Genomic DNA, 26,812 nt, shown 5'->3' with positions numbered 1-26,812 from the left:
AAGCAATTTTCTAATAGATTTTCTAAAACAATAAACAGTGGAGAGAATGCCAGGATAGTATTTTTAACAACCACAAGTCAGAGAAAATCAGCTTTAAGTCCTAAACCGTCACGCAGACTCACCATGACAGATACGTTGCATGGAAACACCAGAAGCCCATCTGATGGTAATCATGGTGGTGGTGACCATGGTGGTGATGGTGACAAAAAGGATGATAATGATGAAGATGATGCTGACACTGATCATGATGATCAATGATGTCAATGATTAGAAATGATGATGATGACAATGGTGGTGGTAATGGTGATGATTGTGACAGTGATGGTTATGGTTACAGTTACGATGTTGATGTTGGTGACGATGGTGGTGGTGATGATGGTGATGATGATTATGATGATGGTGTTGGTAATGGTAATGATGGTGGTGATGATTATGATGATGGTGTTGGTGATGGTGATGATGGTGGTGATGATTATGATGATGGTGTTGGTAATAGTGATGATGGTGGTGATGATTATGATGATGGTGTTGGTGATGGTGATGATGGTGGTGATTATGATGATGGTGTTGGTAATGGTGATGATGGTGGTGATGATTATGATGATGGTGTTGGTGATGGTGATGATGGTGGTGATGATTATGATGATGGTGTTGGTAATGGTGATGATGGTGGTGATGATTATGATGATGGTGTTGGTGATGGTGATGATAGTGATGATGGTGGTGATGATTATGATGATGGTGTTGGTAATGGTGATGATAGTGATGATGGTGGTGATGATTATGATGATGGTGTTGGTAATGGTGATGATGGTGGTGATGATTATGATGATGGTGTTGGTAATGGTGATGATGGTGGTGATGATTATGATGATGGTGTTGGTAATGGTGATGATGGTGGTGATGATTATGATGATGGTGTTGGTAATGGTGATGATGGTGGTGATGATTATGATGATGGTGTTGGTAATGGTGATGATGGTGGTGATGATTATGATGATGGTGTTGGTAATGGTGATGATGGTGGTGATGATTATGATGATGGTGTTGGTAATGGTGATGATGGTGGTGATGATTATGATGATGGTGTTGGTAATGGTGATGATGGTGGTGATGATTATGATGATGGTGTTGGTAATGGTGATGATGGTGGTGATTATGATGATGGTGTTGGTAATGGTGATGATGGTGGTGATGATTATGATGATGGTGTTGGTAATGGTAATGATGGTGGTGATGATTATGATGACGGTGTTGGTAATGGTGATGATAGTGATGATGGTGGTGATGATTATGATGATGGTGTTGGTAATGGTGATGATGGTGGTGATGATTATGATGATGGTGTTGGTAATGGTGATGATGGTGGTGATGATTATGATGATGGTGTTGGCAGTAGTGATGATGGTGATGATGATTATGATGATGGTGTTGGTAATGGTGATGATGGTGATGGTGATGACAATGGGGAGGATGATGACAGTGATAAGGATGGTAACAAAAATGCTAATGCTAATGCTAATTGTGATGATAGTGGAAACCATGGCAATGATTCTGGTAGCTATAGTGATAATAATGACAATGATGATAGCACTGGTGATGATTGTAATGATGATGGTGATGGTGATGGTGATAATGGTGATGGTGAAACAACAGTGATGTTGGTAATGCTGATGGTGGTGATGATGGTGATGGTTATGATGATGATGATGGTGGTGGTGACACAACAGTGATGTTGGTAATGCTGATGGTGGTGATAATGGTGATGCTAATTAATGATGATGATGATGGTGGTGGTGATGGTGATGATGGTGATGGTGACACAACAGTGATGTTGGTAATGCTGATGGTGGTGATGATGGTGATGATTGTAATGGTGATGATGGTGGTGGTGACACAACAGTGATGTTGGTAATGCTGATGGTGGTGATGATGGCGATGCTAATGATGATGGTGGTGGTGACACAACAGTGATGTTGGTAATGCTGATGGTGGTGATGATGGCGATGCTTATGATGATGATGATGGTGGTGGTGACACAACAGTGATGTTGGTAATGCTGATGGTGGTGATGATAGTGATGCTAATTAATGATGATGATGATGGTGGTGGTAATGGTGATGATGGTGATGGTGACACAACAGTGATGTTGGTAATGCTGATGGTGGTGATGATGGTGATGATTGTAATGATGATGATGGTGATGGTGACACAAGAGTGATGTTGGTAATGCTGATGGTGGTGATGATGGTGATGCTAATTAATGATGATGATGATGGTGGTGGTGATGGTGATGGTGACACAACAGTGATGTTGGTAATGCTGATGGTGGTGATGATGGTGATGCTAATTAATGATGATGATGATGGTGGTGGTAATGATGATGATGGTGATGGTGACACAACAGTGATGTTGGTAATGCTGATGGTGGTGATGATGGTGATGATTGTAATGATGATGATGGTGATGGTGACACAAGAGTGATGTTGGTAATGCTGATGGTGGTGATGATGGTGATGCTAATTAATGATGATGATGATAGTGGTGGTGACACAACAGTGATGTTGGTAATGCTGATGGTGGTGATGATAGTGATGCTAATTAATGATGATGATGATGGTGGTGGTAATGGTGATGATGGTGATGGTGACACAACAGTGATGTTGGTAATGCTGATGGTGGTGATGATGGTGATGATTGTAATGATGATGATGGTGATGGTGACACAAGAGTGATGTTGGTAATGCTGATGGTGGTGATGATGGTGATGCTAATTAATGATGATGATGATAGTGGTGGTGACACAACAGTGATGTTGGTAATGCTGATGGTGGTGATGATAGTGATGCTAATTAATGATGATGATGATGGTGCTGGTAATGGTGATGATGGTGATGGTTATGATGGTAATGTTGGTAATGATTGTGACAGTGTGGTGGTGATGATGACAGTGATAAGGATGGTAATGAAAATGATAATGCTGATGCTGTGATGGTAGTGGAAATCATGGCAGTGATGATGATGCTAATTACAGTGATGATGATGATGATTAATATCAATATCAATCAATAAAACAGCCATTTTTGAACATCACATGCAAGAAACTTTGCTAAGTGTTTTAATGGGCACTCATTTAATGTCATTAAATGTGTCATCTCATTTAATGACAGGTAAGACTTTTAAAGTTGGTAAAATATGCCCATTTTACAGGTAAGGAAACTGAGCCCAGAGAGGCTGAGTAACTTGACTAAAGACACACAGCTGGTAAGTGGCTCAGATGTATTCTTTTCCGCCCATCCCAATAGTCTCCTTTCCTTTCCTTTCCCTTCCCTTCCCTTTTCCCCTTTCCCTTTCCCTTCTTGATAATGGTGTTGGCAGTAGTGATGATGGTGATGGTGATGATTATGATGATGGTGTTGGTAATGGTGATGATGATGATGGTGATGACAATCCTATTTCCTTTCCTATTTCACTTCATTTAATTTCATTTCGTTATTGCAGCTATTCCTAGGCTGACAATAGATTGAGAACAGGGTTTAGCTTTGTAGGAGAAGAAAGCTGAGCAGCTTGCCCAAGATCACACAGCCTGTGAGTGGCCATGCCTGGATGTGTCCTCCAAAGCTCTGTGCAGCATCAGGAGTTTCGATTGATGGGCAGGTATAAGGCCTTATAGGAAGTGCATGCCTGATGGTTTCACTTCCAGAATCTGAGAAACTCCAGGGTCCTCTCCCATGTGGTCAGGAGAGGGAAATAGGTTGATGGGCACAGCAGGCACTCAGCAAGGCGTTTGGGCCCCACCGTGCCTTGTACTTAGCTTCTGCCACCCACTCCCTACACCCCATCCAGTCCAAAGCCGGCTTTCTGAGCACTTGCTGGGAACCGTTGGTGAAGTGGAGAGAACTCACTTTTCAGGCTCACAGAACTGTATCAGGTTTTTTGTTTCAACCCAACTTGCTCTGTGACCCTGCACACACTGCCCTATCTCCCAAAGCCTCAGTTTCCCACCTGCAAAAATAACCACTTCCCAGATTCAAGCAATAATCCATGTGGGCCTGCCTCAGGCAGAGTGTGGCAGGAGGAGGATGCTCGGTCAATGGCGCTTTCATCCTCCCTTTCCTATAAAATGCAAGTTTTATGGGTGAGCTACATGTATTTTGGCTCAAGAAAGGCCCACTACCCACAAGATGGAAAAACAAACGTTCGGTGTTGAAGGAAACTGTGTGTTCCAGGGACCACATTGGCTTCCCTGTCTAAAAACACAACGCAAGCCCAGCGATCACCCACCCCACTGGCCCCAGTAATGCTGATTGACCGAAGTACAATTTCATTAGTGGTTTTAGAGATATACTCAGGCCAAAGTGGCTAACGCAGACTTTTCCAGCACATAACCTTACGAAGTAAGCTCCTCTTGGAAGCCGAGATTTAGCAGTGGATGTGGTCAACTCTCCTCGCCTCCCCCTGCCCCACATTTATCCCTGGATTTCCTCTTAAAAATCCACTTTGGGATTTGGCCTCTCTGTCTGTCCATCTCTTGCACGCTGGGCTGATAGAATTCATTAGGGAATCCACAAGCTGCCCACCACGCAGCAGGGGCCGGGGCAGGTGATTACAGGGCCAGCCACTGTGATCAGGGTCCTGAGTGCACCTGGCCCCAGTCCTGGTATGAATCGTAATTACCCAGGGAACCCTTGGGGATGGATAGGATGCCTCAAACTGTTGTCCCAAGGCCCACTGAGCCCAAGCAAGGCACTTTTGAAGGAGGATGGCTCTAGCCCTGGCAGAGCACCTTTGAGGCCCAGGTATCCATCCTCACTGCCACCCTGATCCTCCGATCCACACTGTACCATCAGGGCTCAGAGCACTTTGGGCTCTTACTCCAAGTCAGGGTCTCACTGTGATGCTTTAGTGCATGGGCTCTGGAGCCAAACTGCCTGGATGCAAATCCCAGCTCCACCCTTCCTTGATGACTTGCTTTACCATTCAGGGCCTCAGTTTCCCCATCTGTAAAATGTTAAGAATAAGAATAGCTTTGTGACAGGGCTGCCAGAGAACTAGAGGAGCTGTAAGGGCTAGAAACAGGGCCTGCTCCGGTAAGTGTTCCGCTGTGACGTCCTGACATCCTCAATCGACACAATGTACGACCGGCATTCAAAAGTCCATCAGACTTAACAACATGGTTTTATTTACTTATTTAGAGACGGAGGTCTCGCTGTGACACCCAGGCTGGAGTGCAGAGGTGCAATGAAGAATCACCGCAGCCTTGACCTCCTGGGCCCAACTGGTCCTCCCACCTCAGCCTCCCAAATAGCTTCCTATGGGAAGCCTTCTCTGTGGCTCCACAGGTACACCCACCAGGCCTGGCTAATTTTTTTTAATCTCTGTAGAGACAAGGCCTCCCTGCATTGCCCAGGCTGGTCTTGAACTCCTGGGCTCAAGTGATCCTCCTGCCTCTGCCAACCAAGGTGCTGGGATTACAGGTGTAAGCACCTGGCCTGGTTTTATTTTTTATTGAGGTAAAACTCACTTCGCATAAATGTAACCACTCTAAAGTGTACAGTTCAATGGCATTTAGTAAGTTGCCTTCACATGCTGTGCAGCCATCAACCGTTATTTAGTTCCAACACATTTCCAACACCCCAAAGGGAAACCCCATACCCATTAACCAGTCACTTTCCTTCTTCCCTCTCCCCAGTCCCTGTAAACCACTCATCAGCTCTCTCTCCCTATGGATTTTCTTGGACAAATTCTGGACATTTCATATGAATGGAATCATACAATATTTACCTGTCTGTGTCTGCTTTCTTTCACTTAGCACAGTGACTTCAAGGTTCACCCACACTGCAGATCCTCATTCTTTTTTTTAATGTCTGAATAATATTCCATTGCCTCGATATAGCACATTGTATTGATCCATTCATCAGTGACGGACATCTGTTTTTTGAGAGCAGCATTGCTATGGATGTTCATGTGCAAGTTTTTTTGTCGTCATTCCTTTTACTTTCTCTTGGGCATATACCTAAGAGTGGACTCGCTGGGTCATACAATAGCCTTATGTTCAACTTTTTAAGAAATGACCAAACTGTTTTGTACAGCAGATGCACCATTTGACGTTCCCACCAACAGTACCCGAGGGTTCTGATCTCTCCACATTCTCACCAACATTTATCTTCCACTTTTTAAGTTAGCCATCCTAGTGGGGGTGAATGGATAACAATTTTCAAGTGAAGGTAGGATGTGACTTCTTTTTTTAACACAAGCATTGACCCCACAGCCTTGACCCTCTGTAAGCTCAACAAGGAGACTCAAGGAACAGACTGTGGCCAGGATTTCCTTTCTCTGGGCCTCAGTTTTCCCCTCTCAAAAGAGCTCTGTGGAAATGGCAGAGGGAAGAGGATGGAGACATTTTGCCCCTGAAATGGAATAGTGCAGATCCTTTCTGAGTCCCAGAGGAAGCAAAGATGAGTCATTCGGATAGATTCCCCTCTGTCTGCAGTTTCTCACCTACTCCGTAGTGAGAGGTCCGGCCCTGAGGATCAAGTCAGCTCTTTGGGGCTGTTGTGTCAATGTCTTAAGAAAGCGTCACCAGCCTTCCCAGCCATCAAAAAGCTCTCAAGCCAGATCAGAAACATAGGACCTTCCTTCCACCCAGCATTCAGGCTTCTCCAACCCAACCTTGAGCGGGGCCCCAGAGACCCTGAGGCCACATGGAACATTCCAGGGCCCCTCTGTTACTCAGGAGGAAACGCATTCCCTGTCAACCGCTTGTCTATTTCTCACTGCCGTGTTTTGCTCACCCTTTGCTCAGAACTCCCTCCCTGGCTTCTCCATTCAACCAGCTCCTGCAGAGCTCTGTGACTATGGAGCACAGCACAGCTTCCTATAGGAAGCGTTCTCTGTGGCTCCACCTGGAGTTAGGGGGTCCCTCCCTAACTCCTGTGCCCGCTCTGTGACAGCACTCTTTGCCTTGTTTTGAGCACTTTCTACTTAACTAGCCTCCTCCACTGGGCTGTGAGTTCCTTGAGCAAGCACTGTGGGACCCATCTAGGGGCCCGGCACTCATCGAGGCCACATCTGGGATCAAAAGCCCATTAGGGGTGGCCCATGTGTGGCTGCCAGAAGCCTTGTGAGGCGTTTTCCTCCAGGAGCCAGCTCCTTCCTGTCGCAAGCAGGCTTGGCGGAGGGTCAGTCATGGTGTCTGACCCCTTTTGAGCACGTGACCCAAGTTGAACAAATTCTGTGCTCCCTGCTGAGAACTTCAGGCATGAGAGAGCGATGCCAGGCGGGATAGGAGTTGACACCAAGTTGTTGTAACCTCCTCTTACTTCCTGCTCTGTAGAAGCCCAGAGCTACCCAATTCCTGTCTTCCTGCGGGCTGATGGTTCAACTTCTCTTGCCTTCTGTGAGGCATTCCAAATCTTGGAAATAAGGCCTTTTGTTGCGAGAGGGTTGCCAGTGTCCATCTGTGTTGTTTTCTTCAGAAAACCCTGGCAGGTACAGCATGTCCGTTATTCTTTAATGCACACATCACGCAGATCAGTGAACAAATGCACTAACTCTTGAGGGAAGAGATGGTCAATCAGATGGGAAGGACTGAAGAAAGAAAAGCCCCTCGCAGCAGAGGGATCAGCACTGGCAAAGATCCCTGGCAAGGATGCACACGAGGCTGGGATGCTGGGGTGAAGGTCGCAGGAGGGTCCTAACTGCAGAAGCGTCTGCTATTATCTTGGCCTCCTTTGCTTTACTGTACTGTGGCTGAATACAACACAGAGAGATGTCCAGACCTCTGCAGCAGCTACGGTCGTGGAAGTGGAGAAGGCGGCTGGGAAATGAGGCTTTAAGTGATGCTCCCCTTCCCAAGACATTGACGGGGAACTCATGGTGCAGGACAGGGCCCCGGAGCAAGCGGAGGTCCCCACTGGGAAATCAAAGGTTTGGTTCAGCCAACGGCACACTGCATCAGAGAGAGCTGTCTTACTTCAATAAAAATGGATAATCTCTTCCTTAAGTCTTTCAAAAGGTGGACTCCAGATGGATTAAAGGCCTAACTGTGAATGTTAAAATAATAAAGCCAATCAAAAAGCATAAGAAGGTATCTTTGTGCTTAAAAAGGAATGATTCTTCTCCAAAAGACCCTAAGAGCACAAGACAGAAGGAGACAAATATGAAGAATTTGACTGTATGAAAGCTGAGGATTCCCGTACACCCGGGGCACCGCCGGCCACTGCAGCAGCCGGAGGACACATGGGATAACACTGCAAAGAATAAAACTGGAGGAGGGAGGGATAGCATTAGCAGAAATACCTACTGTAGATGACAGGGTGATGGATGCAGCAAGCCACCACGGCACGTGTATACCTACGTAACAAACCTGCACGTGCTGCGCATGTACCCCGCAACTTAAAGTGTAATAATAAAAAACAGTAAAACTGATGAATGGTTTCTACTTGGAATACTCATGGAACTCAACAAACGATAAGAAAAAGAATCAAGTTCTGTTAGAAAGATAGCCACAGGTGAAAGGCAGAAGAGAGGTCTAAGTGGTTAACAAGAGCAAGGAGATGTGCAAACTCCTTAGTAGAAAGGACTGGTAGCTTTCTTTTTAAGCAAGGGCATTGCTTTAGACTTATTATGAAAAGGCAAATTTCCGTAAATGGGTGAAGTAACGTCGGCTGGAAAGTCTTGGAGAGCTGTGCGTTCTCATGCACTGTAAACCTGAGAGTCTTTCTGAAGGGGTGCCGGTCAGTCTGGACAGAAGTCAGGTCTGGGCACAGCCCACATCCCTGAGACCCCACTCTGGGCTGCAGAGGCATGGACACCAGGGAAGTTGTCACATAGGCCCCTGGAAGGGCAGGACACAGATGCCCAAGTAGCATTGGTCATGGGAGCAGAGGACTGGGGACATTCTGGTGCCCACCCCTCCCTAGGAAACACTGGAGGTCAAGGCAGTGAGCTCCAGGCAAAGCACGGGCGGGGGGGGGGGGGCTGGGACAGGAAGCAAGGGGAGCCAAGGTGCCCGGCCCATAGTAAGGGCTCAGCAAACATTATTACCAACTCTGGCAACATGGCATCCATCCACAGTGAGGCAAGGCTTGCTCATAGGAAACCGCTTGCCCTCACTCCTCTAGGAATGCTTAACACCCAATGTCTCTGGGACCTTGTGGGCACCAAGTTCTTTATTCATTTAAGTTTTTGCTGTCCCACCAAAGTCTTGTGAAAGGAAATGCAGCAGGTCTAATCCCGAGGTCAGAGTGGCCCGCGATGGCTGTGCTTTCCGGCCCACCCCCTCCACCCCCACCCCGTTCTTGGGACCCTGATTAGCCTGGGTATTGGATGACCCCTGCTCTTCTTCTCCTGCCTCACAAGGGTTAATCAGCCTTCCTGCGGGGCGGCTCGGAAGCAGGCGGCGGGGCGGCTCGGAAGCAGGCGGCAGGGCGGCCTGGCGGCAGGCGGCTTTCGTTACTTTGATGGGATACATGTGCTCGGCTTTATCTCCGGCCCTTTCTCCGTAATTCAGCGCTTGAACGTCTCAGCTGTCGGCCGATCTGCAGACAATTGCTCGGGGTAATACTATCCGGAAAAAGCTGATAAAATGCAGATGTGACGAGGCCTCTGAAATTTGCGGTTTGCTAAGTGGTGTGCTGCGATGCTTGCCCCTGACCAGGGCGGCTTCCCTTCGAGGCTGGGAACCAAGGGGGTGGGAGTTGCATTTTTTTAAGTGAAAGGTTGAATAGAGGAAGTGAGTGTAGAATTTTTTCTCTAATTAGGGAGATGGGCAAATAGAAAGTGGAGGGGGAGGGGATAATACTGGCAGTTCAGGCCTCCCCTCAAGTCCCCATCGAACCAGCCTCCCCAGGGCTCACCTCCAGAAATGGGCACCCTGGGCTTCCTCTGTACAGCCTGGAGGGGGGTGTGGTGCTGGGGGCCCTTGGAAGGAGGTCGCTCACCTGCTTGTGTGACCTTGGGCAAGTCACTCAATCTCTTGCTCAACTGACTCAACTAAAATGACTCAACCTCAGTTACTTACCAGGTGCGCTGCAGCCAGCAGGATGCCTCAGTTACCAGGTGCGCTGCAGCCAGCAGGATGCCTCAGTTACTTACCAGGTGCGCTGCAACCAGCAGGATGCCTTGGTTACTTACCAGGTGCTCAGTGAATTTTCCTTCGCTTCCCTCACTTGGGATTCCACATGACCCTAGAAAGTAAAGCTGCATGACACTGATGTGAACACAACGGGTCCCAGCTGGGTGACAGGCAAGGGGCCAGCCAGGCTTAGTCTCAAAAATCAGGACTTCCCAGGCCAAAGTCACCAGGCTGGACCCCCTGAGGAAACAACACTCAGGGGGGTTTCCTGGGCCAAGGAAGTATTGGGGCAGAGCTCCTCTGCTTCACTGTGCACCCAAATCACCAGAGATCATTCCAAAGGCAGATTCCTATTCCGGAGGGTCCAGGCAGCCTGCGAGGCCTCAAGCAGGGTGAAGACCCTGAGGCGGCAGGCTGGGGAGGAGGTCTTGGGCATACCCAGGCCTTGTCCTGTCAGTCCCAGGAGAACCCTGCTGAACAGAGCATACCGGCGGCCTGGTGGGTATTGCTTAGCATGTAGGGACAGAGCCAGGCTGGGAGGGTGACTGGGCCCTGGGCTTGGTGCTTTTCCCACAGGGCCTCTGGGGACCAGCCTTCCGTAGCCAGCCCCAGTTTCAGATCCGTGGAGGAGTCTTGGAAAGCTGTGCACTGTTGTGCACTGTCGTGCACTGTAAACTGGAGAGTCTTCCTGTGCAGGTCAGTCCCCGTGAATCCACGCGGCAGCATCCCAAAGACGGCTGTCCCCATTATGCCCTTGCCAACTTGCTTTTATGACAATAGGAAAACTATCAATACATGAATTGATGCCACTACGTGCTGCTGTTGAGGCCACGTAACACGGTTCTCAAAACAGCCACGGGCCTGACCCGCACCTGTCTATGGACCTCATGCCCAATCCGTGTGCAAACATCTCAGATAATCAGTAAGCCATAAAGACAGCTTGTGAAAATGTGGCTTCAGTTTCAGGGATGCTTTTTTGCTCTGTTATATGTTAAGGTATATAATATATAAGGTTACCTTATATATTATAAGGTAAAAATAGCCAGCACCTTGAGCTTCTCCTGCCATTCTTATCTCTCATCCTTAAAAACAGCCCTGGGAGGTGACTTGATCATACTCATTTTCAGGTGAGGGAAACTGAGGCCCAGAAGGTTAAGTCACTTGCTGTTAAGGCTCCTCGCTGGCAGGATCAAACCCGAATGTGTTTAGCTCCACTGCACACACAGCTGGGGTGGTGCCACGCTGCCTCCGGACAAACAGGACCCCAGGGTCGGTGGGAGGACAGGGAGTGCACAATTTAGGGCAGGGCCCGGGTTTTTCTCTTGAAAAGGCCAGTCTGCAATTAGAGGGGCCATTTGCAGTTCTTGCCTTTCAAAGAAAGAGGGCGTCTCTCCCCCTGCAGGGATGTGGGCAGAGCTGGTAGCAATTTTCCCACAATGTGTAAATTAGTCAATCTCCGAGTCTGTAAACCGGGCCTTTGAAGCGATCTTAATGAAGCACTCCATTAGGGCTTAGTGATGGCTGCCTCCAGCATTACTGCACCCAGTGCCTTTTGATGTCTTGGGGCCACGGGTTGGAGGCTCAACTTATCTAAATGCCCCGGCAGGCTTAAAAAAAAAAAAAGGCAAAAAGCTCCCTTAGAGAAGTTGAAAATTTTTTAATGAAAAAAGTTAGTCCTGGCCTGACTGATGTTGGCACTTCAAAGCCAGTGCAGACTAAATTGCTGTGGACTGCTTAATTCAAAAGTGCTCCCTCCCGGGTGACAGTCCAATGGTGACAAAATACAATTGGCAACAGGAGACGGGCAAGATCAAAGGCTGGCTATTGTAATAGTTTTGTTCCATGAAGAATTGCTCATTGTCAGGAGTTTTTAAGCCTTTCTCTCTCTCTCTCTCTCTCTTTTTTTTTTCTTTTTTGGCTCCAGCACCATCCCGGGATTCTCTGGTTCAGAATCAGTGTACATAAATACTTGTAATTACATCCTTCTGATAATATATTTCAGTTTGCAGAGGCTGCGGCTGCCTTCCCGTCTCTCTCAAGGTTCACGGAGCTGCGTGGTTGGTTGGACTGTAAAAACCATTTCTGCGTTTTTGTTAGAAAAGATCGTTCAAGGCACCCGGAGGGCAAATTAGAGCCGGGATGTGCTCATCGTCTTTAGGACTATTTTAGGATTTGCTTCAGATTAAACTGCTGCCTTCAGAGGCCCTTCTGGGGTGATGGGGTGCCAGGGGCATCAGATGACTGGCTGAGGGGTACTGGCTCTTCCTTATGACTTTACCTGGTTTCTCCTAGCCTCAGTTTTCCCAGTTATAACCTGGGGCTCATTTACACAACCACAAGTATTTCTTGAGCTCTGACCTGGCAGTATGTGTGCTTTGCAGGGTCATTTAAAAGGCCGTTAGGAGAAAGTGAGCATGAAAGCACTCCGTGGTCCGGAGGCTGCCTCTTTCACTGTGTTCCACGGTTTGAGGGCGCTGTTTCCAGGATCTGTGGGTTACCTGGCTTTTTTGGCCACCATCATTCCCTAGGAACGCGGAACCCAGAATGAGATATTCTGGTGAGTTCTTCACAAGCCTCTACTTGGAGGGAGGGAACAGATGAGAGAAAAGTGTGTCCCCAGGTCTACAACCCAGTCCTCACTTCTCTTCCCCGCAGTGTGGCTCCACGCACTCACTTTACTCCCAGAACTTTGGTTCCCTTCCCTGTATCATGGGAATCATATTCCCTGCCCTGCCAAATCTCCTGTTTCTTTTTCCTGACTTGACACAAGCCTCAGACAAGGGAAAGGATGCCAACACACTTTGTAAATGACCAGAAAGCCAGAAGCATCCCAAAATTGGTCCTTGCTATTTTCTGACCCAAGCCAGAGGAGGCTGGAGCCGTGTGGGGCTGGGTCGAGGGCGGGGTTGACTGGAGACCATTAAGAAGCAGGAATGCTCCAGCTCCTTTTATTGCCTCAAATATTAGTCACCAGGAAGCTGCCCCGTGAAGCCTATGAGGCCTCGTATCATTTACTTGTCTTGAATTAATTAAGAAGACTCGTATGAGGATAGTTAGAGGACCCTCAGGCTGCTGCTATCTCATCTTGTTGGGATGGAATTTGCTTCTGCATCCCATTTGCCTCCCTGCATGCCCCCAGACATCAGCAGGTTTGTTTTTTCCCAGAGTATCTCAGGTATATGTTAGGGCTGGATTCATGGTTCTACAGGCGTGGACAGACAGCCTCACGAGGGGTGAGCTGAGGGTCTTTCTAGTTGACAGATATTCCAGACTCCATGTCTTACTTTCCTTTTTTTTTTTTTTTTAGATGGAGTTTTGCTCTTGTTGCCCAGGCTGGAGTACAGTGGCACTCAGCTCACTGCAACCTCTACCTCCAGGTTCAAACAATTCTGCCTCAGCCTCTCGAGTAGCTGGGATTACAGGCATGCGCCACAACACCCAGCTAATTTTTTTTTTTTTTTTTTTTTTTTATTTTTAGTAGAGATGGGGTTTCTCCATGTTTGTCAGGCTGGTCTTGAACTCTCGACCTCAAGTGATCTGCCCGCCTCAGCCTCCCAAAGTGCTGGGATTACAGGCGTGAGCCACTGTGCCCAGCTCTGCTTTCCTTTCCTTTGAACCCGACTCCCCCTGCCCTTCCCCACCCTTTGCCAATGTTTCTGTCTTTTGTTTTTAAATTCCATTGGCACCAAGAATTCTAATTTCCCAAACATTTTAAGCAAACATTCGGGGGTGGCACCACTCTAAAGCCAACAAGCGAAGGGGCTCCATCCCAACTTTCTAAGGGTGCTGTCCAATGTCCAAAAGGCGACGTGAGACCCCCAGGGACTCCAGATCTACCCGCTAGTCAGGACACATCATCCACCACAGACCCGCCTGTTCACCATAATCACACGCAAGTATGCATAAACCCAGCTGAGCAATTATGAATAATTAAATCAATTAGAGACAGTCTAGCACCGGGGATTATGGCCGTTCGGGTGTGGGCCTCTGTAATATTTTAACAGTAAATGCAAGAGCCCCAGAGAGCCCTGGCGGGGAGAAGGGAACAAAAGCATGCCCAAATGCCAAGCCATGTTGCTCGGTGACCGTCCTCCGCAGCACCGGCGGCCTTCCCAAGGAAAACAATGGCCATCAAATGCCAAGAAAATATTTTGGGGCAAGTATGAAAGCTTCAAAATGAGTTAATTAAAAACGGATCAAACACGAGACTCCGCAAGTATGTTGAGGAAATTTAGGGCTTGAAATTTGACAGAAGGAAAAGGTTTTCCAGCATGAAGCAGAACTTAAAAGTGGCAGAGCTGGACCACTGGGTTGTTTTCTTCTAAAACCAAGCGCCTCCAGCTCCTTCACACCACAATGGCAGCTCAGGGAGGACTCAGAACGCATCTGAGACTTCAGAGGTTGCGGAGACCAGCCAGGACACCTGCAGGGCTGTTTCAGGAGCAGGTGATTGAGAAACCTGTTTCAGATCACGGGCGTGCAAGAGGTCCTGAAAGGAGCAATTGCATATTTAAGGGATTTGCACAGCGAAATCCTGACTCCATTTACACTTGCTTAGCATTCAATGAATACAGAAGAAGTGATGAGCTGAGAGAATTGGCACTGTGTGACTTGATTCCCTAGAAAGGGACTCACTGGTCCAGATGCACAGAGTTCGGAAGACAGAAGCATCCTTGTGTGTCTTCTTACGGAGATGGGATTCATCTCACAGCCCAGCCAGTTTGGGAGGAGCTGTTGAAGATGCCAGCTTCCCAGATTCCATCATCCCCATGGTCTGGGCAGGGTTGAGATCTCACTGCTTCATTGTGAACAGTCAGAAGACACCAGAAGTATGATGACTTTGATGAAATCGACAGAAACATAATCAATTTTCTCTTTCTTCTGTGTCAGAGCCAAAGGCATAAATATGGCTTGCTTTGGCCCAGCAGAAATTTGAATCGAGCCCTTCCAGCAGCAAAGGACCAGTGTGTCTTTTAAGTGACATTTTGTCCAGATTCATGAACCAGGGCCTGAAGGTTATACAAGAAAAAAACAGGAATTCCCACTGTCCTCTCCGACAGGCCAAATTTAGTCCTGTCCTTCCCAGCGCGAGAAAAAGCCTGGCCTCCCGAGCTGCACTCTACTCTTCCACGGTTCCAGTTGACCTGTTTGCATTTGTTTATCTCTGTGCTGAGTTTGAGACATTAGATCGCAACATCCTGTGTTGTGGAGGCGGCTACTGATGCTTAGGGAGGTCGAGGAGCTTGCCCAAGGCCCCACGGTAACCAGTGGCTGCGAGATTCCATCCTGCAAGCACCTGTGCTGCTGCCTTGCGCGGCTTCTCAGTGCCTGCACGGTGCACGTCCTGCTGACACTTCAGCTATCAGCGTATCCCAGTGAGTCCTGCCCCAAATGGAGAAGCTCAGGATCCTCACCTGTGACTTTGTAGGGTTGCTGCAAGGATTAGCAATCAGGCCCTGATGTAACCTGATTTCCCCAAGTCTCAATGATCTAGAGACATGAGTCTTGATTCCAAGGGATGAGGGACTCACACCATTACTAACCCTGACAAGTCACCAGCTCCTCACCCCTGTCCAGTTCAAGAAGTCCCCTGAGATTCTCACCCCCTCAGCCTCTAAAGGGAGCCTCCAGCACTGTCAAGAACCTGCGGGTTAAGTCCTTTCCTTCCAGGTGTGGCTGAAATCCACTTCCCCATATCTGCTGTCCTCTGTCCACAGTGGTTCCAGCTCATCCACAAAGTTCTCATGGTGCCAAGCAGACTGTGCCCCATTGTAAGCGCTGGCAAATAATGTCCTTGCCCGTCCTCAGATTACACTGTTACAGGGTCCATGGCCATGCTGCTCAGGGGGGATGTGCTGCCATTTTTCTTTTTAGAGGCTGTCTTCTGTCTAGAACCACTTCTGGGTCTGTCCAGGGGATGGTTTTGAGTGACATTGTTACCAGAACCCTGGGTCACTCTCCTCTAATGACTGGGCTTATCACTGGGTGATTTTCTCCAACTGCCATACATGCATAAGCAAATAATGCATCCCAGCCCGTTTGCTAAGACTACGTTCCTTATCAGCAGACCCTCAGCTGCCCAGATTCAACCTGGTCATGTTCCTCCATAAGCAGACAGGTGTGCTCAGAGATCTTTGCCGATCAACAGTGGATGCTGCCTCGGCGCATCCTGACATCCCTTCTCCATGTGCACCACAGCCTGGCTCTTACTAAACAGCAGTAGAAAGACACCCTGACTCCTATAAAGAAGAATAGAAGGTTGCTGGATGCTAGAGTGAAATCTGGGGTGGGATGACAAGATTGACATCCATGCAGGCCACCCTCTGATGACAATGAGTAAGATCAAAACACTGATGGTGGAGGTGGATCCACGGGATCATTTGACTTGGCAGGCCCTCGTGAAAGCCTTGCAGAAGAGGGCACAGACGGCGCTTGCAGGATGGCTCTCAGAAGTGCAGGCACCTGCAGAGGGCTGGGGCTGCCGGCTCTCTTCCGCATTCTCACAGCAACCAGCAGAATGGAAGGGGCCAGGAGGTGACCCCAGGCTGGCCTCTGTCCCCTCAGGCAAAGCCCATTCCCCACGGCAGGTGGGAGTTGCTGCCCTTCTGCCAGCAGTGAGTCCCGCCTGGAGTCTTGCTAAGCCCTTCTTAACTGCCAGCAGCCTAGAGATCAGCGAACCCCGGGGACGATGTGGTAAAATGGGGCTTAGATGAAGGGCGTGGCAGTGAATAGGGAGAGGCACAGAAACCCAAATCTTCTCTATTTGCAGCTTTTGTCTAGAACTGACCCTATACTGACCCCACACCCCCTCGTTCATCCCCTGCCGGGGGCCGTCACAAGCCACTCTGTCCCCAGCTATGGATAGCAACACAGATGACAGCACAACCAGGTGGGAATCTGAGTTTGTGGGCCCTCAGGTCACCCTTCCAAGCCTCAGCTTCCTCATCCATGAAATGGGAACAACCCTAAAGCCAGTCTGGGTCTCTCACAGGAATGTGGGAAGCAGGAAATTAGATGATGGGTAAAAGGAAAGCTCAAGTGTAAAGCGCATGTCCGTTAAAGGCACCCGATTTATAGGGACACTGCGGAATGAGAGAATTTAAGGCAACATGTCCTGACATGGCTTACCTGGTACGATAGCAAGAAGAGAGCAAATCCCAAGTCCACATCTTTCCAAATACAGTGATTTTCTTGCAGTGCCCTGAAGAGCCAGAGGAGCCTAGGGACATCCCTTAAGGGTCACCTGTAGGGAAAGGCAAAGAGGGAGGCCTGGGAGGGCAGAGCTTGGGGTCCACCAACTCAGCTCTGCTCTGTTTGGCTTGGTGAATTGTGAGGTTTCAGTGCAAGAGAGTTCTAGTTCTCGACAGAGACATCTAAAAGCCACAGTTTAACAATGCACAGTGCCTCTGAGGGACTTTCTGGGGACACAGATCCCCTAAACAGCCCCAGGCAGAGCTGCTGAGTTAGGAGTTAGCAGGGGAAGAGCCCAAGCTCCCTGATGAATAGTAAGGATGAAATGAATCCCATCTCCCCAGCATGTGACGACGCCACATGGACCTCCTGAGGCTCCCAAGAAAGCAATGGCTCTAGGAGCAGAAATGCTCCTTGTGTGTGATTTGCTCAAATCGCTGCATGTTCTCAGGCCCCTGAGGGATCTTGAGCCCATCACTTGTTCTCTGGGCCTCAGTGTCCCCACCTGCACCTCGGTTTCCCCATCTGCACCACCAGGGGTGAACTTGATGGTCTGAAGCGTCCTGCGAACTCTGCCATCCTAGTCCTGAATTCACCAAATTCCTCTTCCTGCCACCCGCTTTTCATCCTCTCAGCCCTGCCTCTGTCTCCAGGAGCATCCAGCACCCCCACCTCCGGCCAACCCCCATCCTCCAACCCAGAGCCAGACCTCCCCTCCTCCCCCGCCAAGCTCTCTACAAGTCCACCACAGAAAGCAGCAATTTGGACAGAAAGCAGCAATGTTTTAATTTCACTCGATTAAATCACCATGTGGACAGAGGCTTGAGAAGGAATCTGCTCTACAGAACTTTTCATTTAATAGAATTAGTTGAAACCAGATCAGCCAAGCCCCCGTTCCTGCAGGCCATCTGCCCAGACAGGGAAACAGCTTCCCTAAATAGAACCCCATGCTGCTGGGGAGCCTCCTCTAAAGGGCCGGCAGGGAGCTGCCCCCTGCACCGGCCTGTCTGTTGGAAATGGGTTCAAAGTCCTTCCCTTTGGGGCCAGCGGGGCGAGCAAAGCTCACGTCCACTTTCAGCTAAGAGCTGGGGACTACAATCAGATTCAGATTCAGCACCACCTGCAGAGGAGTCGTGCCAAGACGGGGGACTGCACAAAGGAGATGCCAACCTAGAGCCTTTTAATTCAGAGAAGAGGTCTGTCAAGTCATCTGCCCAGACTCTTTACGAAAATTAGATAAACTAACATTTACTCAGCATTTGAGTTTCCCAGGAACTTTGCCACATGTTTTGTTTAATCTTTGTGACAATCTTGCAGTAAGGCTCTTCTATGTTCTTTTGCAGATTAGGATCAGAGAAGTTTAGGAACTGCTCAAGGCCACACAGCTAAGAGAGAGGACCTATCAACTCTAAAAGAGCAGTTATAACATAAGCATGAAATGTAAGTGTGGGAGTGTGGTGGCAGCCAGGAGGAAGGCTGACGATGGGACACCTGAAAGCATGCAGGAACTTGACGAAAGCAGACACAGTATGCCAAGCACGTTGTTCTGAGGCTAATGAAGTAATGTCTCTCTCCATAGTGCCTGACATGTGGTCACTGCCATTTCCCTGCCCTTCTCTGGAGCATGTGAGTCCAGAGCTGCTGGCTCGAATGCTATCGTGACCCAGACTAGTTCTGTGACTTTGAGAAAAGCACTTAACCTCTCTGGATCTCAGTTTTCTTATCTATGGAATAGGAGGAGGCAATGACACCTCCCTCTCCAAGTCAAATGAGATCAGGTGTGGAAAACAGTTTGACACACCTCTGGGTGTCAGGTGCCCTTGCTGGGGATCCCAGGTGCTGACAGGAATTCTACAGGCTGGCCCCCTTATCACTCAGAGGGTGAGTTGCCAGTGACAAGGGTATTAAGGATGAGGATGCACCATTTAGAGCAGATGTTAGCAAACTCCAACCTGAGGGCCAAATCCTGCCTACTTATTTTGTAAATAAAGTTTTATTGGCACAGAACCACACCCACTAGTTTACACATTATGTATGCCTGTTCTCACCTGATAACAGTAAAGCCCTGGGCAGAGTCAGTAGTTAAGACAGAAACCAGAAACCAAATGGCCCCAGAAGCCTAAATATCTAGTATCTGTACCTTTACAGAAAGCTTTTCCCAAATCCTGATCTAAAGGGCCATAGAGCAGTGGCACCGCTGCCACTCTCAAGAAGGCTGAAAAAACGCAGGGGGAAGTGCTCCCCTCCCTGTGTCCATGTGTTCTCATTGTTCAACACCTTGGTGGTAATAGGGGAGGGACAGCGGGGGGTGGGGAGTTGGGGAGAGATAGCATGGGGAGAAATGCCAGATACAGGTGAAAGGGAGGAAGGCAGCAAATCACACTGCCACGTGTGTATCTATGCAACTATCTTGCATGTTCTTCACGTGTGCCCCAAAACCTAAAATGCAATTAAAAAAAAAAAAGAAAAAAAAAAAAAAACGCAGGGGGAAGAGAAAGGAAGTTGCCTAGGGGACATTTTATCCCAATTGCTAATGAGCTTGCTTGACCTCTTGGGCCCCTACTGCCTGATCCTAGAGACCACTGTGGGTCGTGTGTGTTTTGATGTGGCACTCCTGTTTCAGGAGGAATTATGAATGTGCCCTGATTAGTCTCTCTTGGGGAGTTTTAAAGAAGGGAGGTGGAGTGGGGGTAAACTGTTCTGTTATCAACGGCCACTGTATAAGTCTGTGGCTTCCACTGCAGGGAGTGGCTGCTGCATGGGATTGATACACTTGGAGATTTATAAGGTCAAGTTTTATGAGCCTACAGATTCTCGCGGCGTATTACCACATCCTTATTACAAGCTCATGCTGCCGTCCAGTTAAACCAACAGAGCTAATATATTACTCCTTGCCTGCCTGGGCCACAGACTTAAAGGAAACGGTGCAAATAAAATATGGCCTCTGGGAATGAATCGCGTCCTGGTTTTTTCCGCCCAAGTGACTTTGGTTGTTTTTCTCCTCTCCCTAACCCGAACACGGAATGACAGGCTGCTGTTCAGTTGGTGCACACAGAGCAGGCCCTTGGGAGTGGACTGAGACCCCCAGAGTTAACTGGGGGCAGCAGTCCAGGGTGGGATGTGTCTCCAACAGGAGCGGAGACCTCCAGGGAGCCCTCTGCTGAGCGGGGCCCAGAAGGAATGCCTGGCCACACTGCGGTCGCGCTAACAGGGCGGTACACTCAGGATGCTTGTTTGTCTTTGTGCCGAGGCTGTTTTAATGGAGAGGGGGAAGTCAGCTTGAACCAGGATGTGCTGAGCTGGTGGAGATGTCTGTCGGTGTCTGTCTCCTCTCTCCCAGCCTTTCAAGCCTTGCACTGGGGAGGCCCCAGCCAGGAATGGGTTCTCAGCCAGCTTAGGGGAGCAGAGGCAAGAGTGCACCATGGCCATTCCAGGTGGGGCCTCAGGGACCTCATGGCCAGGGCAGGGGAGTGGGAGGGGCTTCAGGTCTCACCCCAGCAGTGAGAGTTATGGTAGTGGTGATATCTAAGCCTTCTCTGTTACCGGTAACACTGAGATGAGTCTTTGCACAAGTCTGCTTTTGAGGAGGAAATGAACTGATCTACACACACCCAAACACACACCTGGTTCTGGAGCCAAAGCAAATGTTGCAAACGACTGGCTTGGCCGGGTGTGGTGGCTCACGCCTGTAATCCCAGCACTTTGGGAGGCCAAGGTGGGTGGATCACTTGAGGTCGGGAGTTCGAGACCAGCCTGACCTACATGGAGAAAACCCCTCTCTGCTAAAAACACAAAATTAGCCAGGCATGGTATCACATGCCTGTAATCCCAGCTACTCGGGAGGCTGAGACAGGAGAATCGCTTGAGCCTGAGAGGTAGAGATCGTGAGCCAAACTCATATTATTGCACTCCAGCCTGGGCAACAAGAGCAAAACTCCGTCTCTAAAAAACAGAAAAAAGAAAAAAGGACAACGGCTGGTTCAGACAATGCCTGAGAGCCTTTAGTCCCCACAGTATAAGGCCGTCTGAGCTCCCAGCTATCCCCGCTGACTGCATCCCACCCCAGCCTACCCCAACCCAAGCTCTGCCATCACTCAAGCCCCCCAGCAAAATTCTGGGTTCTCCTGCTGGCAAGCACCAGCTGCCTTCCTGCTCACGCTGCCCAGATTTGTTTTGTGAATCCAGGCAGCTCGCCCCTCCCTGGGCCCTGGGTCTGCAGCCCTGTAATAAAGGCTTGTTTCTAGCGGCAATTCGACTGTCCATACAATAAGTCTTAAATAGTTTTGACTTGGGAATTCCACTTCTAGAAACCTGTCATATGGAAAGAACTAGATATTTGGATAAAGATCGGGAGCAAAAGCTTCCACCATGGTGTTAATTATATTAGAGGATTGGAAATAACAGAAACTTCTAACCACGGGGGACCAGTTAAATACACTAGGGGTCATCTAGTCAATGGACTGCTAAGCAGCCATTCAGTGAGAAAGACATGCCACAGTGCTAAAGGGGCACCCTCCTCCCTGGCCCTGAAGCAGGAATAGCAGCAAGGTTGGTAAGGAGGGAGCCAACCCTCCCATGGCTGTCTCCATGATGCCCCCGGCTGGGGGTTGCCATTGCATTCAGGGTTCAGCAGAGCTGCAGGAGTCTTAGGGGAGGAGGGAATTTCCTACAGGAATTAGCTGGCACACAGATGAGGGCCACCTGGAAGGGGAGGTCTGGAGGAGCAGACTTCACTCAGCACCTTGCTACACAGCTCTGGCACTAGCAGGGCTGGGCAGGCCACGGCTTGCAGGAAAATCCAAGAAGCCACATGCCCCTGGAGAAGGGCATTGGAGGGGCAGAGGCCTGGGGAACCCAGCTCCTCCAGGAGCTGCCACCTTCCAAGCTGCCCACAACCAAGTGCCTAGTGGCAAGCTTGGGCTGAGGTCTGCCAGGAGGACTGTCACTTAAGAAGATGAGCTAGACACAGACAGCAAGACAGTAAGGACACGTGGAAACCCACCACACACCTCTGAGTCTGCCACCAAGTGTGGCCAATATGATCTTCCAGGATCAATGGCCTCAGCTTCCCTTCCACCTCCCTTATCCCGCTCGGAGCGTCCCTACTGGGCAACTCTAAGGACAATATAGGGGAGGGAGTTCTGGAAAATGCAGTTCCCATCCCACAGAAGGGAGTGATAGAGCCAAGTTCACAAGACACACTTCGGCACAGCCATCATTCCACAGCTGAGAAGACTGCCACGCAGAGGTGTTGTGTGACTTACAAGGTCCCACAGCACATCAGTGCAGCCTCTGCGGGCACGTCGGACTGAACGCCCCCTTGGGCTCGCTTTGCTTATTGTTCATCTTTGGCTCTTCCCCTCCAAGCAGGATGAGATTAAGAAGGTGGGGAAGGCTGGAGAAGCGGGGGTGTTGGAGTGGGGGCAGGGAGCTACCAGTCGTGCCACACTGTGCTTGGGGCACTTTACATACACGTGGGACGTGATGTGCTCCACAGGCGCAGGGTGCCTATGTCTCTTGTCTCATGAGATCTTCTCAGCTGTCCTCGTGGCAGGGGCTATGATTATCCCCATTTGTAGGTGGAGCAACTGAGGCACCATTCCTTGACCAAGGTAACAGCTAGCAGGGGGCAAAGCTGAGATTCAAACCCAAGGCAACAGGCTCCAGACCATCCTGGAGCCCTCTCATTTAGTCCCCACAGCAGTGGAGTGTGCTAAGATTTATCATCCCTTCTTCCTTGGCCCCACCATCTCCGTGACAGTAACAAAGTGTTCAGTCTTAGAGACACAAAGTCACTTGGCCTGATGGCTCTCCAAGCAGCCCTTTCGAGTGGTGATGTGGGGAGTTAGAGAGCGGGGTCTGGCCACCTAGAGGCATTCAGGTGACTGGGTGGGTCACAGCTGACCAGAAGGGGTGTGGTTTGGGAAGGGGCGTGGCTTCCTTTCACTCCTAATTCATTGGCCAGAACCGGTAATGGGACCACGGGACAAGGTGGTGGGGGGGAGGGGGCTCTGGAAAGTGTGGGCGTAAAGCATATTAGTCTCCTAGTAACTGCCTTTCTCTTTCTGCAGTTTCAGTGACCAATGGTCCACAGGGGTTTAAAAATATTAAATGAAAAATTCCAGAAATAAGTAACTCAATTCCTAAGTTTTAAATGGTTTGGTGAAATGTGCAGCCTTCAGGTATCCATGCTGTCTACACTACACTGTTAGGCACTTACTAGCTGCCCAGGTGTCAGCTCTGCAGCCGCTTTACTCACAGTGGCTCCGAAGCATGGAGTGGTGACGCTGGCGATTTGGATGTGTCAGAGAGCCGCGGCAAAATGTTTCCTCCAAGGAAAAAGGTGAAGTTCGGGACTTCATAAGGAAAGAGAAAAAATTACATGCGGAGGTTGCCAAGATCTTTGGAAGAATAAATCTTCTATGTGTGAAACTGGGAAGAAAAAAAAGAAATTCGTGTACAGTGTATATAGGGTTCTGTACCACCTGCAGTTTCAGCCACTGGGAGTCTTCTATCTAACATGTGTCCCCCCAGATAAGGGGGGACTCCTGTCCTGTACTCACCAAGGAGAGGAAGTGACTCCACAGCCTGCCTTTCTGGGCACTGAATATTTGGTAAACATCTCATCCCAAACAAACTCAACCTCTTCCTCCAAGAAAGAAAACTGCAAACTCACATACCCCACTGCTTCTGCCAGCCTGGTGTCGGGGGGTGCATGGGAATTCCCCACCCAGAAGGCTCCAGAGACCCAGAGACTCTCCTAATCTGTCCTTTCCTCCCCAGCAGGGCCAGAGTAGGTTTGGCCACTCACCTCTGCCTTTGATTCAAACATTTGCCCAACCTTGAAAAAATGGTCTGGAAGCCAAACTCCAGCCAGGGTGACACCAAGACAGGGTAGACTCTGCATCTGCATGATTGATGACGCAAAGACAGCCCTTCCTTTGCCTCTCTCTGCTTCTCTGCTCTATGCATTCCTCTTGCTTCAGTTGGCTTCATGCAACGTGCAGGACAGACCTGAATTCCCAGCCCTGTGGAGCTCAGCTGGCAAAGTTTGCTTTCTGAGGACTTACAGGAAAAATTTCTTCAGAGGTCTCTGCACTGGGAGCAGTTGAGCTTCCTCTGAGCAAATGTTTTCAAATGTCTGAGCAAATGTTTTTGTCTTAGAGTCTCTGTGAATCTTGTATGTGATCATGTTTACCTTCTGCTTTGGCCACAAGGAAGCACAGAGACTTACCTTTCAGCATGCTGTGGCAAATACACACTACCTATGGCATGCTCCCCTCCAAAGACCTAACTTAGCTCTGGCTCCCTCTTAGTTTCCTACCTCTGTTTTCCTGTTGCACTAAACACTCTTGATTTTGTTTCCATTCTGATGGCATTAAATATATATTAACATGGTGTTTCAAATCTTATTTTTAAGAGTAGAGGTCTTGCTCCATCACCCAGGCTGGAGTGTGGTGGTTTACTGAAGTTTTGAGTTCCTAGGCTTAAGCGATCCTCCTGCCTCAGCCTCCCAAGTAGCTGGGACTATGGGTGGATGCCTCCATGCCCGGCTAATCTTATATTTTTATTTTTTTAGAGATGGGGTCTTACTATGTTGCCAGGCTGCTCTTCAACTCCTAGCCTCAGGCAGTCCTCCTGCTTCAGCCTCCCCAAGTGCTGGGATTACAGGCGTGAGCCACGATACCTGGCCTCAAATCCTTTTTCATGTGAGGCAGGAGTTTAAAAGTCATTGAATGTAAATAAGTCAATTAAACCTTCCTGTTCCAATATTCTGCTTCCCACCTCCCATCTACCCCATTTGTAAAAAACGCCCCAACAAATTTGCTAAAGTGATATATTTGGTTTTTAAACGGTCAATATTAAACCAGGCCTGCAGGGAGACAGAGTGCAAAGAGCCACATTGCATGGCCATGGCCTTCCAGAGCCCTTGTGGTCACCTCATGGATTTCTCCACTTTCACCTTAGCCTTAAAATGACACTAAGAGCTCTGGAAGAATTCCAGCCACCATCTAGTTTTTCTCCTGCCGTTGTGTTTTGTTTCAGCTGTATCAAGAGAAGAAGATCACATCTAGTACAAAAATGGCTCCATCACAGTGTTTGCCATGGATTTATACCCACCAAAGAGATGGGCATGAATGTGACAAGCACAAACTTGAAAGAGTGCTAAAGAGTGCCAACGTTGCCCTTCTCTGGCTCTGGCAGTGTCAGGAACTGGAGGGAGCATGGCGTGGTGTTCAGCCAGGGCTCCTGATCACATAGTTGTCATCACAGGAGAGAGGAACCAGGGCTCAGAAAAGTGGGTGCTCACCTCATTGACTTGGGAGTGCCCAGGATGTGCCTAGGGGCTTCCTTCTTTAATGACAGTCTTGGAGCTGTTGCAGATTAGAGTAGGCTGTCAGCTACCCTTCCCATCTCCTAGGTAGGAGATACACAAAGAACTGGGCTAATTCCTGCTTGTGGCATGGACTTTGTGACCCAAAGTGTGTTACCCTGGTAAGCTGGGTTGGAGGACAATAGCTTTGCCTCAAGGGTCTAGTGGGGCTCACTCCCTCTTTTGCACTTGAGATCTATCCAGCAAGTACGGCCTATGAAGCTGGAGAAACCTTCCTCTTCTACTGGCTGGAAAGACTCTATGGGAGGCTCCGTTTCTGGAGACAGGAAGTGCAGAAGGATTTCATTCTCACCAAGGACAGGCAATATCAGAGAGCTGGAGACACAGAGAAAGGCAGCAAAGCCTGCTTTTTGCACTATGTAAAAACCCCAGCCCCTAATCCAATCTTACCTTAAGGGATGGCAAGAAGAGAAAATGTCTCTTTCAACTGTTATAGGCTGAACTGTGTCCAGTCCAAAATTCATATGTCACAGTCCTAATTCCCAGTATCTCAGAATATTGCCATATTTGGAGATAGAGGCCTTGAAGAGGTAAGTGAAAATAAGGTAATTAGGTGGGCCCTAATCCAATAGGACCAGGGTTCTTATAAGAGGGGAAGACTGGTGCACAAACACACACAGAGGGATTACCATGTGAGGACACAGGGAGAAGACACTGTCTACAAGCCACCTAAGGAGGCCCTGGGAAAAAACCCAAGCTGCTGTCACCTTGTTCTTGGATTTCTAGCCTCTAGAATTAATTTCTGTTGTTTAAGCCACCTAGTCTGTGATATTTTGTTTTGGAAACCCCTGCAAACAATTATACCCACTATCCCCAAACTAATATACCTAATATACCCAATAGAGATTGGTTGAAATTCCTTATTCCAGTGAGCCAAGGCAAGAACTTGGGGAAAGTAGTGTGATGTAGGGCTGCACTGGTGACCCTGATGATCTACCTCTTCCCACATCTTTGCCATGTGACTTTGCAGTTCCTCTCACTGAAGAAACTGAATCTGTCTCCCTACCTCAGATCTGAGTTCATCTTTGTGCTTTGCTTTGGCCAAAGAGATGGGAGTGAATGTGACAGAAGCACAAACTTGAAAGAGTGCTAATGTGTTTCCCACCTGCTCTTGTTCTCAGCCTTGGCTGTGAGAGCATGCCTTGGCT

Source organism: Callithrix jacchus, chromosome 3, assembly GCF_049354715.1.
Source record: "Callithrix jacchus isolate 240 chromosome 3, calJac240_pri, whole genome shotgun sequence".
Taxonomy (NCBI): Eukaryota; Metazoa; Chordata; class Mammalia; order Primates; family Cebidae; genus Callithrix; species Callithrix jacchus.
Note: the sequence above shows the minus strand (reverse complement) of the source record.